The sequence below is a fragment of the Apus apus genome, chromosome 1, assembly GCF_020740795.1.
Source record: "Apus apus isolate bApuApu2 chromosome 1, bApuApu2.pri.cur, whole genome shotgun sequence".
NCBI lineage: Eukaryota > Metazoa > Chordata > Aves > Apodiformes > Apodidae > Apus > Apus apus.
Window position 1 is genome coordinate 22415674 of NC_067282.1, and position 14589 is coordinate 22430262.

Consider the following 14589-nt stretch of genomic DNA (forward strand, 5'->3'; position numbering starts at 1 on the left):
TTTTTCACCATGAGGACAGTCAAACATTGGAACAGTCTCCCAAAGGAAGTGGTAGATTCCCCCACATTGGGCAGTTTTAAGTCTCAGCTTGACAAGGTGCTGAGCCATCTCCTATAAACTACAGTAGTACCTAGAAAGGTTGGACCAGGTGATCCTTGAGGTCCCTTCCAACATGGAATTCTATGATTCTATGAATGGACAGAGTTGCATAGACCAATGGAGAGGAGGCTGGCTCAGAGGGTTGTCCACTAACTGCCTCGAGTTTGGCAAGACCAAGGTGGTGGAGAAAAAACAGGAAATGATGGAGGGATACAGCCAGGCAGGGAGAGAGCAGGGCCTGGTGCAGCACACGGTTCAGGCTGTGCAGCTGAAGGCAGCCCATAACACAGGGTGCATGCCGTTGGAGTAGGCGATAGCAGAGAAAAGCTAGAACACAGAGGAGCAACTTTTTACAGCCCAGTGGGTCATAAAAAAGTTGGTAGTTTTTACAGAACAGGCAAGACAAGATCAAGATGGCATTAATGAGGATGTATCTTCTGCCTTTATATTCCCTCATGCAAAATTCAAACCCCTGACATATATTCACATGACTTATATTCTGTCCTCTCCGAACACTGCCGATAGCAAACATGCTCTGCCTCTCAGAGGTGAGAGACTGATGGTCCTTACTGCTGCCTGCAGCTGCTCATCAGGTCTGCTCCACCACCACTTCACTCCTGCTCCCTGCAGCTAAGCCATGGAAACCTGCTGCCCTCATCTACACCCACTGGTCACCCAGCTTCCACATGCCCAAAGGCTTTGATGGCAGATCACACTGGCACACCACTAAGTGCCGCATGATGCATTGGAGCTTATTTGTCCACACTGTGCCACATGGTTCAGCTTGCAGATCGTTCCCATGGGCTGTTATAAACGTCTAGGCAGCAGCAGAACTTAAGATGGAAAGGGCAACAACTCTAATTTTGTTTTCTTTTCATGCTGAGGAAGGACAGGCTACACTGTTGGAGAGCTCTAGCTCTGCAGCAATTAAGACCATATAATTTTAAAATACAGAAGACAGTAACTGATTGGAAGGTTACATCCCCTGCATTGTAGTGAAAGTAGGTAAAAAGACAGGAACAGAATATGGGTTACAACCTATTCAGATCTGATGAATGAACTTACAAATTAACAAAACACCATGCAGGGCAGAATCTGTTGACCTGTCTTACAACACATCCAGGTTAGGATCTGCTAAACAACCAGCCTATCCCTGTATGAAGAACAGTCCTCAAATCTCTGGAGGATTTTTCAGCATGTAGCAAAAAAAGAGAGAGTAAGTAAAACATTTTTGAGGAATTGCTGCATTCCATTCCTAGAAATCCATAATAATAAACAGAGCATGTACTTACTGTAGCAATCTCTTGTATTTGTTACTACAGCTAGTTCCCACCCTGCAGGCGAGTGTTGTAAAACTCCCTTTTGCCTTAAGGGGGCTGACGCTCGCATTCAGCTTCCCTTTGGACCAGAAGAGTGCTGCTCTCACTGTAGGAGTCAACCTCCTCGTCTCTCATGGAAGTCGGGCCAACCCATGGGCAAGGCACGGCAGCAACACAGCTCACAGGAGGCAGACAAATTTACGTGGTCTTAAAACTGCAGGGGAAAACCAAATTAGAGTCTACCTTTTCCTCCAGCAACCAAGAGATAGATCAGGAGGAGCCAGGGCTGGGGAAGAAGAGGTAGCTAGAACTGGGTGGGAGCTTTTTTATGTTATGTACATATTTTTCACTATCTGTTCTACATTATATTATAGGGTTCATACAACATTGCAAACATCCAAGAAACCAGAAACACAGAATTAATAAATAGTGAGGGTTGTTGTTTTTTTTTTTTTTCTTGTTCAGTATTTTGTTTAAATATTTGCTTTTTCTACCATATCAGAGCCACATCTTTTAAGTAAATACACAGCCGGGGACAATTGTTGTCAGGTACATTTAGAACAACTTACACATTACTTGTGACACCAGCTTTCCATCCTGTCATTGCATGGTTCTTTCCTGTTGCATGGAAAGCACCTTTTCTTTCTTTCCTGACAGCCCCACAGCACATCAAGATATCCTTGGAGATTCCTTAGTTCATGGATCATTGACAAGAAGAGACGTTACAGCCATTCATGTCAGCATAGCTGCCACACATGGGGTCTTAAGCCCACTTGTTAAAAACCCTGCAGCAGCTAGGCTAAAAGGTCACAGGGGATATTAATCGCTATTCTTTGGAGCATAAGCTGAGTTGATCCCTATCTGGGGTCAGAAAAGAATTTTTCTCCCAGAACTAAAGCAACAGCCAATTGAGCAAGATCCAAAAGACAGTCTCTATTTTAACATTAAAGCATTACATAGGCACAAGCATATCCACAGGCAGATACACTCACCATGTGCATGGTGGGCAAAGAGGGACAGCATGTTTAACACACTACTCCAGACTTGTGTGCAACACCAGTGGGGATGCAGGACAACTGCCCCCCTTCAGCCTGTGTCCCACTTAACCTCATCCCAGTGCTACCAGAGGCAATAAATGCCCTCCCTAACAGATGGGGTCGGTAGCAAGGGTTCTCCTATTGTTTGATATTAATCATTTAACTCTGCAAGGGCCAAAATTATCTTTGCTATCTTTACATATCTCTTTTATGCCAATGTGTTTTGACACAATCAGTTAGTTACACAACTGCTTCCCATTTTGTCCACATGCACTCGACTCTTGACAGAATGAATGACACTCATTAAATGAGAAGTTACTCATTTTTGCTTTACTCTCTTTGTTTCAGCAGTCACGTCAAGCCTTATTTACTGCACACTAATCAGATTTTTCTCCAAATAAGTTTTTGTTGCCTCACTGATAGGGCTATACCTGTTCTTTTCTGGACACGTCTTTCTCTGACCAGAATTTTACTCAGGCAGACCAAAAATTTTCCACAGCTCCCTGCTGGCCATATGGTCTCACATCATGGCAGCTGTGCAGTATTGCTGACTGGACAGCTGAACATCTGGAAGGGCTTGGACATACACAGATGAAGGCTGGTTACTGTTTCTGTTTCTCATTTTCTGCACATCGGCCATGCAGCATGAGGTCAGGCATCCCAAAACACAGTGTAAGAGGCTGGAGTAACACCACAAGACAGAGCACCATGCTGTTAGGCATCATCTTCTGAAATCCAGTGCTGAGGTATGACTAGACATTTTCCACTGCTACAGAACAGCTAGGATGGTCCTCTGATGCTGCACAACCTCAGAACAGGTTGACTGCTACACAGAGCAAAGCACGGAAGCAAATGCCAGTGTTAACAGGTTTGGATTTTTTTTGTTTATCCACTTTTTGTGTGTCCTTGTAACAGTACCAGAGTCTAAGCAATGAGCTGAAGTTGTTCCTTTCTCCAGTTCCTCTTACTGCTTGGAAGCTTTTCCTTTACAATTAATCTAAACTCACACTTACTTTAAGGCCATATTGCTTTTTTAAGACAGCTTTGACCAGCTTACTCTCCCTTGATGATGGTATCCCTTAAATTAGTACAACAAACCTTTTTCATAGGGTCATAGAACGGTTTGAGTTGGAAGGGACCTTAAACATAATCTAGATCCAACCCCCTGCATTGGTACGGTCACCTCCCACTAGATCAGGTTGCTCAGAGCCCCATCCAACCTGCCCTTGAACACTATTTTCCAGAAACATGTAACAACATGACAATACCTTACCTGGAAAAGCATAAACTGCAACACTAACTGGAACATTATCAGAGGAAGAAGAAACCAGTTTTCTCCCTGCATGACATGTGATTTCTACGAGAAAATTAGAGAAGTCTATTTCAGACTAAAATACAGACTGTATTTATTTTTCATGTGCTTGCTGTATTTATTTGATTTTTAAGAATAAGGGCTTTTTTAATAATTACATTTTTAATAAGTCTTGTCTGCTTTATTAGAAAGATTATCCCTTCTCTTTTGGACTTGGGTGCAGAACAACTGGTCTTCATTTCTTATAATTAACTGGTCCCTGTTCAGATGCAACCACTGATGCTGTAGACAATTATCAGGATTAACGTTCGCATGACAAAACCAACATTTTAACTGATCATTGCCAGATAAAATACAAACAAACAAAAAGCTCGCCAAGTTCCACAGCCAAACCTATGTCTCCCTGTTAACTTGGCTTTGTTTGAACTTGCAGCTGAGTCCCATGGACTGGTGTGCAAGCTAACAATCATCACCTCACAGGATGACAACTCCTGTTAGAAAAAGATATATAAATAAGGATGTGGCTTAGTTTCAGGAGCTCCAGATTTGAACTGCATTTAAATGGCTTCTTGAATCAAAGATGAGAAGAGTGCTGTGCCAGTGCTCTTTTTTTTCTATTTTTTTTTTCTTTTGCTGTGTGCATCAGCAGTGACAAGAATGGCTGCAACCACAGCAGCAGCACTGGGGGGTTGCAGCAGATAATGTCACTGGAGGGTTCACTCTGTTTGACATGTCACTTCAAAGCAGCACACACACCAGATAAAGCACACACACACACCCTGTGGTCTGGGAAACCCAGCACCAAGGGATCTTTCAGTTTAGTTAACTGCTTTCCATTTTGGCTTTTTTGCACTGAAACTCTGTTTTGAAATAGATGTCAAGAAATGTCTATGGAAGTGGGATAGAGAAGAAGCATACACACAGGCTTCAAACTATTTTTGTGGGGCATCTTCTGAGTGCTAATGTGAAAGAGAGAGTTGAATGTTACTTCAAATGTTAGGGACATGGAGGAATGGAGGGAGGTCCATCCTTGGAGAGGCAAGAAAAAACCCTCCCAACTCCCTCCACCCTCCGAATTGCCCCTGAAGAATAGGTATGAGGCCTTGGAAATTCAGGGAGAGGAAAATGAAGCTGGAGTGACAGATTTGTCTAGTGAACCACCTAGGACTTGTTGCTCAGCTCCACGACTTAGGACTTCTTCAACTAAGAAGGAAAGGAGGGTAATTGTGGTGGGTGACTCCCTTCTGAGGGGAACAGAAGGGCCCATCTGTCGAGCAGACCCATCCCACAGGGAGGTCTGCTGCCTCCCTGGGGCTCGCATTAGAGATGTTAAAAGGAAACTCTCTAGTATGGTAAATCCATCTGATTACTACCCACTGCTGATTTTTCAGGTTGGTAGTGATGAAATTATTGCAAGAAATGTAAGGGCAATGAAGAGAGACTTCAGGGCCCTGGGACGGCTAGTTAGGGGGTCTGGAGCACAAGTCGTGTTTGCCTCCATACCTCCTGTAAGAATGGGTGGAGAGATAAACAGGAAGAGTTTACTTATCAATGAATAGCTACGAGACTGGTGCCAAAGGCAGGGCTTTGGTTTTTTTGATCATGGGCTGCTCTACGAGACACCTGGCCTGATGGTGGCAGGTGGGATGCACCTGTCCCACAGGGGGAAAAGGCTTTTGGGGCAGGACTTAGCAGGGCTCATTGAGAGAGCTTTAAACTAGATGTGAAGGGGGAAGGGGAGAAAACTGGGTCTGTTAGGGACAAGCCCAAGAGAAACATACCAGGGCCTGAAGGGGGGTGGTCTAAGGAGGATTTGGTCCCACCAGTGTGCTCTACTTGCTTCCTGAAATGCCTGTACACCAATGCACACAGCATGGGCAATAAACAGGAAGAGTTAGAGGTCTGTGTGCGGTCTAAGGGTTATGATCTGGTAGCAATAACAGAGACATGGTGGGACAGCTCACACGACTGGAATGTGGCCATGGATGGCTATGTGCTTTTTAGGAAAGATCGGTCGGTGAAGCGAGGTGGTGGAGTTGCTCTTTATGTCAGAGAGCAGCTAGAATGTATCGAGTTTTGTGCAGGGGCTGATGAGGGGCAAGTTGAAAGTCTGTGGGTAAGAATTAAAGGGCAGGATGGTACGGGTTATACAGTTGAGGGGGTCTACTACAGACCTCCTGATCAAGATGAGGAAGTTGATGAGGCTTTCTACAGGCAGCTGAAAGCAGCCTCACAATTACAGTCCTTGGTCCTCATGGGAGATTTTAACTACCCCGATATCTGCTGGAAGACTTACACAGCCAGCCTTTCACAGTCTAGGAGGTTCCTCCAGTGCATTGACGACAACTTCTTAATGCAAATGGTGGATAAGCCAACTAGAAGAGGAGCACTGCTGGATCTCGTGCTCACCAACAAGGAGGGCCTTGTTGAAGCAGTGGTGGTCAATGGCAGCCTTGGCTGCAGTGACCACGAGATCGTGGAGTTCAGGATCCTGTGTGGGAGGAACAGAATACCCAGCAGGACCAGAACCCTGGACTTCCACAGAGCAAACTTCAGCCTCCTCAATCAATTGTTAAGGGAAGTCCCATGGGACAGGGTGCTGGAAGGTAAAGGGGCTCAAGATAGCTGGACAACATTCAAGGACCACTTCTTGCAAGCACAGGATCAGTGTGTCCCAATGGGTAGAAAATCTAGTAAGGGAGCTAGGAGACCAGCGTGGTTAAAAAAGGAACTGCTGGGCAAATTCAAATGGAAAAGGAAAATCTATAGATCATGGAAGGAGGAGCTGGTTACTTGGGAGGAATATAGGACTGTTGTCAGAGAATGTAGAGAGGCAACTAGGAAAGCTAAGGCCTCCTTGGAACTTAACCTTGCAAGTCTGGTTAAGGACAATAGAAAGGGCTTTTTCAAATACATAGCCAACAAAACTAATACCAGAGGCAATATAGGCCCACTGCTGAATGAGGCGGGTGCCCTGGTGACAGAGGATATAAAGAAGGCAGAGGTGCTGAATGCCTTCTTTGCCTCTGTCTTTACTCCTGCAGGCTTTCCCCATAAGCCCCAGTTTCATATAGCCCCAGTAGAAGTCAAGATAAAGGAGGAGTTTGCCCAGGTAGATGAGGATTGGGTTAGGGATCAGTTGCGTAATCTGGACATCCATAAATCGATGGGTCCGGATGAAATGCATCCAAGGGTGCTGAGGCAGCTGGCGGAGGTCATTGCTAGGCCACTCTCCATCATCTTCGGTAAGTCTTGGGTAACAGGAGAGGTGCCTGAGGACTGGAGGATAGCAAATGTCACTCCAGTCTACAAGAAGGGCGAGAAGAAGGACCCGGGTAACTATAGACCGGTCAGCCTCACCTCCATCCCTGGAAAGGTAATGGAACAACTTGTCCTTGGCACTATCTCTAGGCATATCAAGGACATGGGGGTCATCAAGAGCAGTCAACATGGTTTTACCAAGGGTAAGTCATGTTTGACTAACCTCATAGCCTTCTATGAGGAAATTACTAGGTGGATAGATGATGGTAGAGCGGTGGATGTGGTCTATCTTGATTTCAGTAAAGCATTTGACACCGTCTCCCACAGCATCCTTGTAGATAAGTTGATCAAGTATGGGTTTGATGATCAGGCAGTGAGGTGGATCAAGAACTGGTTGAAAGGAAGGAGTCAGAGAGTTGTAGTCAATGGGGCAAAATCTAGTTGGAGGCCTGTGACCAGTGGAGTCCCTCAGGGGTCGGTACTGGGACCGGTGTTGTTCAACATCTTCATCAACGACCTGGATGAGGGTACAGAATGTACCCTCAGCAAGTTTGCTGATGACACCAAGCTGGGAGGAGTGGCTGACACACCAGAAGGCTGTGCTGCCATTCAGAGAGAGTTAGACAGGCTGGAGACTTGGGCAGGGAAAAACCTGATGAAGTTTAACAAGGGCAAGTGTAGAGTTTTGCATTTGGGGAAGAAAAATGTCATGCACCAGTACAGGTTGGGGGCTGACCTGCTGGAGAGCAGTGTGGGTGAAAGGGATCTGGGGGTCCTGGTGGACAGGAGGATGACCATGAGCCAGCAGTGTGCCCTTGTGGCTAAGAAGGCCAATGGCATCCTGGGGTGTATTAGAAAGGGTGTGGTTAGTAGGTCAAGAGAGGTTCTTCTCCCCCTCTATTCTGCATTGGTGAGGCCGCATCTGGAGTATTGTGTCCAGTTCTGGGCCCCTCAGTTCAAGAAGGACAGGGAACCACTTGAGAGTCCAGCACACAGCCACAGAGATGACTAAGGGAGTGGAACATCTCCCTTACGAGGAAAGGCTGAGGGAGCTGGGTCTCTTTAGCTTGGAGAAGAGGAGACTGAGGGGTGACCTCATCAATGTTTACAAATACATAAAGGGTGAGTGTCAAGAAGATGGAGTTAAGCTTTTTTCAGTGATGACCAGTGATAGGACAAGGAGTAATGGATACAAATTGGAGCATAGGAGGTTTAAGGTCAATATCAGAAAAAAATTTTTTACTGTGAGAGTGACAGAGCACTGGAACAGGCTGCCCAGAGAGGTTGTGGAGTCTCCTTCTCTGGAGACATTCAAAACCCACCTGGATGCCTTCCTGTGTGATGTACTCTAGGTGACCCTGCTCTGGCAGGGGGGTTGGACTAGATGATCTTTCGAGGTCCCTTCCAACCCCTATGATTCTATGATTCTATGATTCAAATGCAAGTGAAAGAAAATTCTTCAAATGAAGACATTCACTAGAAGTTAACAGCACACACAAATAAATTAAAAACCACTAAACACTGGTCAGTGTTTTAATTAGAGATAGCACACTACTGCACCAAACAGCAGCACCCTGGAGAATGAAATTACCATTTGCAAAGCCTTTGAACTAAAATTTTCTGGAGAACTAGAAGGAGAATCAGAGATGGCTGTGCTATTCCTAAAACTGACTGCAAAATGTATCCTACTTCAGAACACCTCATGTACCAGCTTCAGGCATATCCATAGGGGCACATCACCATTTTCAAGGTAATGAGGTGTTCATCAGTAGGCTGGGTAACAGAAAATGAAACAGCTAACACAAACACTATGGGGCACCCTGCGGAGTGTAGCTCCTTATACATCCAGTTTAGGCAGCGAAAGGCTTGCTAGTTTCTTCTCCACCTTAGCCTTGCTGGACCCAGGCTGGCTCCACACATCTCTGTTATTCCTGGCACAGTCTCCGGGGCCTCCAGTACTAGCACTGCACCAAACCTAAGCCAGCCTTCAGGTGGCACCAGCCCTGAGGTGACTGATCCCTCCTCTGATAGGATACAGGGCTCAGACACCTGAAGGATTCTGCAAGGCCTGTCTGGAGCTGAACAGAGTGGAACTCAGCCTAAATCAGTAATCCCTCTGGCCCTTTGTAGAGCCACTTGCTTCTCTGCACATCACGTGTGTAAGCACTTCTGGTAGAGCAAGCACATGTGCCGCCAAAGACTCCCAAGATGGGTCTGTGCAGAGCCAGCTTGGGTTCAAAGTGTTTATTAGGTCGGGCTCTGTGCCAAGAAAGGCAGTTAAACTGCTTCTGCACCTGGCCCTGGATTCACTGTGTCCCTGTTCCCATCGTGCTGCATCTCACCAGCCCTGCCAGACCATAGGCAGCTCCACAAAGATTCAGTTCTGGTGCTGCTACATTCCTAGTGCAGCCAGTTACAATCCAGATAAACTTTCCATGAATAATTGCATGTTTAATGGACTCACATGTGTTTATAACCCTGACTCATAAGGACAGAATTTAGGCCTGGATACTTTTCCATCTTTTGAATTCCTCTCTGAATTTCAAAGAATTGGCTCTTTAGGACTCAAACGAATGTGTATTTTTTTAATTAGAATTTTGCTTTTTTCAGTTCTTCTAAAGAACAGCATATATTCTTCAATATACACTTACATTCATATTGTTGTTAGTGCTGCAGACATAAAGTCTTTCCATTTCTCAGCTAACCCACAGAAGAATCAGTGGGTTTTGTTTCCAATCATTTACACAGCAAACCAGATAAGGCCTATTGTTGTTTCTTTGTCTTCAATTTACTTTTCTAACTATCTTGAGATTGTCATTAGCTCAGGGCAGGATCCATTCCTCTCCACTGCCTGCTGGAAAGCCCAGCTTCCAAAAGCAAAGCACCCTGGAAGCATGTCTTCTCAGGAAGTTTGCTGATGACACCAAGCTGGGAGGATTGGCTGATTCACCTGAAGGCTGTGCAGCCATTCAGCAAGATTTGGACAGGTTGGAGAGCTGGGCAAAAAGGAACCTAATGAGGTTCAACAAGTGCAGAGTCCTGCACCTGGGAAGGAAAAACAAAATGCACCAGTACAGGCTAGGAGGTGATCTGCTAGAGCACAGCTCCATGGAGAAGGACCCTGGAGTCCTGGTAGACAACCAGGTATCCATGGGACAGCAATGTGCCCTTGTGGCCAGAAGGCCAGCAGTTATCTTGGGGTGCATTAGGAGTGTGTCCAGCAGATTCAAACCTGGTGAGACCTCACTTGGAATATTGCATGCAGTTCTGGGCTCCCCAGAGAGAGTCCAACAGAGGGCTATGACGATGATGAAGGGACTGGAACACTTGCCTTACGAAGAAAAGCTGAGAGACCTGGGGTTTTTCAGTCTAGAGAGGAGAAGACTGAAAGGGGATCTAATTAATGTCTATACATACATGAGGGCTGGGCATCCAGAAGGCAGGGACAAGCTCTTTTCACTTGTGCCCTGTGAGAGGATGAGGGGAAATGGATTCAAACTCGAGCACAGAAAGTTCCACCTCAACATGTGGAAGAACATCCATCTTTACTGTGAGGGTTACAGAGCACTGGAACAGGCTGCCCACAGAAGTTGTGGATTCTCCTTCTCTGGAGACTTTCAAGACCCGTCTGGATGCCTTTCTGAGTGATCTGCCCTAGTTTTGGTCCTGCTCTGGCAGGGGCTTGGACTCAATGATCTGTGGAGGTCCCTTCTAACACCTAACACTCTCTGATTCTGCAGTCTGCTAAGTACCAGGAGCTGCAAGAAGCCTAAGCCTGCCTGTATCTGACACGGGGTTAGGGAAAAAGAAAAAAAATAAACTGTCCAAAACTCTTCAACTGTAATAAAAATCAAACATACATTGGAAAGAAACCCACCTTTGTAATATTTCAAACTGTATTAGGAATCATTCAATATTCATATACAAGGCAGAACATATACAATGCACTGACACTTCTAAGAAATAGATTTTCAGGAAGAAAAATTAACTCCCTCTAATATACCCATCATAAATATGTATATTTTGTATATGATACGGAACAGGAACTGTGATTTTATTCCCCCCATATATAGAGAATACAAGATAAAGGGTAACACTGGAACTGTCATCAGAGGAAACAGGGAAAAGAAAGAAGTGCCAACTGTGGAAGCCCCATCTCAGGAGGTGTTCAAGGGCAGGCTGGATGGGGCTCTGAGCAGCCTGATCTAGTGGGAGGTGTCCCTGCCCTTGCATGGGGGTTGGAAATACACGATTTTTAAGGTCCCTTCCAACCCAAACCATTCTATGATTCATTCTATGATTCAATACTCTCATCACAACAGAAATGTGGGCACAATAGAAACGAAGCAAAATTATCTTAAAAAGTAACACTATGTCTGCTCATGTAAAGAACACGTAGTGCAACAAGTTCAAAGGAAACTATGTGTGGCAGGACACGTGAAACTCCAAACTATGATGTAAACTGGTTGGAGAGACTTTCCAGGGCCCCTAGCTCCTGCCTCTCTTTGACGGTTGTCTCCTCTGTATCCGTTTACCCAGCCTCCAACCTACTATCCCTTCTATATAGCCCTCCCCTTGCATCGCTCAGCCACTCCTTTACAAGATCTTTCTCTCCTCTTTCATCCATCTCCCTAAATTCCCACGCACCCCTGTCCTTGCAGTCATTCTTTCCTCAGCCACCAGCAGAGCATTCCACTTGCGTCCACATGCCACCCAATCCATGCTCCATCCAACGCACCTCTTAACTGCATCCACCCACCCGGGTTTCTCCCACAACCCCCATCCTTGTGTTCACTGCAACACGCCTCCCCTCCTGAAGACATCTACCCCCAGCACACCCCTCCTGCAGCCTCCCACCTCCAGCACGCCCCTCCTGCAGCCTGCCACCCCCCAGCAGACCCCTCCTGCAGCCTCCCACCCCCAGCACACCTCTCCTGCAGCCTCCCACCCCCCAGCAGACCTCTCCTGCAGCCTCCCACCCCCAGCACACCCCTCCTCCAGCACACTCCCACCCCCAGCACACCCCTCCTGCAGCCTCCCACCCCCCAGCACACCCCTCCTGCAGCCTCCCACCCCCAGCACGCCCCTCCTGCAGCCTCCCATCCCCCAGCACACCCCTCCTGCAGCCTCCCACCCCCCAGCACGCCCCTCCTGCAGCCACCTCGCAGCGAGGCCTGCCGCATACCCCGCCCTGGGCGGCACAGCCCTCCCCTACTGCATCCCATCCCACCCCTCCTCCAGCACACTCCTACACTCCTCCCCCTGCACCCACCCACTCACCCTCCAGTGCCCCACACACCCTCCCCGGCGCCCACCCCCCTCAAGCACCCGGCTCCCCCTCCCTCCAGCCCCAGGCAGCGGTGAAGGGGAACCCTCGACCCCCGCCCGCAGCGCTCCGGCCCCGCCATCCCCTCAGAGGCGGCTCCGGAGAGATGAATCGCCTCAACGCCCCGGTTCAGAGCGAGCCTACCCTTCCTCACAAGGGTCTCCTCTGAGGGGGCTCAGCCACAGTCACCTTCTCCCGCAGCCGAGCGCGCTGGGGTTTGTAGTTCCCACTGGCCGCCTCTCCCCTCAGCGCCCGGCGCCCGGCGGGGGGCGCGGACTACACTTCCCAGCAGGCTCCGCGGGGCGTGGGGGGGGGGGCTGCTGTCCACCAGCCTCCCCCGCCGGTGCCCCCCATCCCCCCGCCGCTGGGCCAGGCCTGGAGCCGCCGCCCGCCCCGGGCAGCGCCGTGAGGGGCCGCCCTGGCCCCGGGCCCCGCCGTTACCTGGGAGAGCCGGGGTGCGTGTCCGCGGAGGCGAGCGGCGCGGGGAGGGGGCTCGGCCCTTCTGCTCTGGCAGAGCGGGGAGGGGGGAGCGGCGGGGGGGGGGGGGGGGCAGGGGAGGGGGTGCGCGCGCGCGGCGGCGGGTGGTTGCCATGGCGGCGGGAGGGGCCGGCGCCGCATCCCGCCCCGCCCGAGGCCGCGGGGCCCGCTCCGGAGCCTCTGCGGGGCGGCCTGGGCCTGGGCCCGGCCCCGGCCGGGGGAAAGGGTGGGGCTTCCCCGGCCGAACCCGACACAAAGGAGACGCGGCTGCATCTGCGGGGGGCGGGCTGCGGGCGCTGCGTTGCCGCGGCTGCCGAACCCGCGTTCGGGCAGCCCTTGGGAGACCTGCCAGACAGGCCGGCGGGCAGGGAGCAGGAGCCGGTGTAAGGGCGAGGGCAAAAGGCCGCGACCTCCCGGCGGGCTGCGCAGTGCCGGCTGTGCACCTCCCTCTGCTCCTCTCCGGCCGTGTTCTGGTTTCAGTTAATGAACACGCTCAAGGCAAAGCCCACCTGCTTCCTCTTCAGGTGAGAGAGTGGCCAGGCGAGGGGGATGCGCAGTTGTCCATCATCGACGGATACCTGACAGCATTCTTCTAGCAGGTTTTACTGCTTTTATGTAACAGTAAAGGAACAGATTTGGGGATCTGCCTGTTCTTTGGACCAGAGCGGTACCTGGTGCTCACGGGCAACCTCACAAGGCTGCACCCCCCGGTACTACTGTATCGTTTGCTGAGGGTAAATGTTTCCTACCATTTCTGAAGCCTGCCTCCTTGTTGATATTAACAGCCTGATCCCTGCGAGGGGAGCTACACGGGTGTAAACCTAAGGATGTCATTTCACAGTTAATGAAGCCAGCCCATGTCGGTATTGCCACCAAAAGGGGCAGTCCTGCCTTCCTCCCTGATCACGGCTGTGCTGTCCTGTCTGTTAGTTACACGGCAACGCTGCTTATGTTGCCATCTGCCAAGGCAAGCCTGCAATCTAATCTGGCAGAAAGCCAGTTATACCCCTCCAAAAAATTACAAATATTCAGCTGGATCGGGTTCCTGAGCTAGCTGACCCTGCAGAGCTGCTGGAGACGCAAGAAGGCAGAGGAGATGCAGGGGCAGGAGCAGCCCATTTTGATCCCAGTGTCTGAGCTGTGTTTCTGAACGCAGCTCCACCACTGCAGTGAGTCCTTACTGCTGGAACTGCCTTGTGACAGTTCTAAGAATGTCCCACTGATGATGATCTTGTGATTGCTCCCAATAATGACACGTGGTTTCTCTGGAAAATGTCAATTTTCCTACCTTAAAGTAGCAGCATGAAGTTGTATCTCACAGTAAGGTTCTCAGAAATGTTAACTAACACAAGTGAAAGAGCAGGGATTGAAACTAAAAGCTCAGTTTGCCTCTTAAACAATACATCATGTGTGAATGTTTACATCATGTGTGAATGTTTCACTTGTATATCTACGGATTTTGCTTCCCTCAAAATCACGTGGAGAATCTTATGTCTTTGTGAGTATTTTAGAACTGGAGCCAAAATCGTGATGAATTTGTACCAGCTGCAACTCTGGCTTCCCCTTTTTCCAGATTTCTTCAAACTTGCCTGCCCGTGACATCAATTCCTGCTGGTTTTTCACATACCCACAGCATAGAAGCTGTGCAGAACTTTTACAGCCCAACACATCTTGGGGAGAGCAGACCATAAGCAGCCTGTTCCCAGCACCACCATAATATCCCTTCCCACAGCACTATATACTTCTTATCACATTAAC

The 14589-nt window shown here is 48.8% G+C and overlaps 1 protein-coding gene and 1 long non-coding RNA gene across 11 annotated transcripts in view; one reads left to right on the forward strand and one right to left on the reverse strand.

Moving 5' to 3' along the window:
* The window catches only part of KATNAL1 (katanin catalytic subunit A1 like 1), a 51325-nt gene extending 37954 nt beyond the window's left edge, over positions 1–13371 (reverse strand). For 3 of the 9 annotated variants that reach the window (XM_051644086.1, XM_051644065.1, XM_051644011.1), the window contains exon 1: positions 12796–12869. The gene's annotated coding sequence lies outside the window, so the exon portion shown is untranslated. Of the gene's footprint in view, positions 1–1391; positions 1633–3728; positions 3813–12498; positions 12586–12795; positions 12876–13340 lie in introns of those variants that run through there. The other 6 variants (XM_051644073.1, XM_051644020.1, XM_051644029.1 and 3 more) reach the window with 5 other exon arrangements.
* LOC127396435 (uncharacterized) overlaps positions 12725–14589 on the forward strand; it is a 76644-nt gene continuing 74779 nt past the window's right edge. The window contains exon 1 of one of the 2 annotated variants that reach the window (XR_007892004.1): positions 12725–12809. This is a non-coding gene — a long non-coding RNA (uncharacterized LOC127396435). Of the gene's footprint in view, positions 12810–13231; positions 13356–14589 lie in introns of those variants that run through there. The other variant, XR_007892003.1, reaches the window with a different exon arrangement.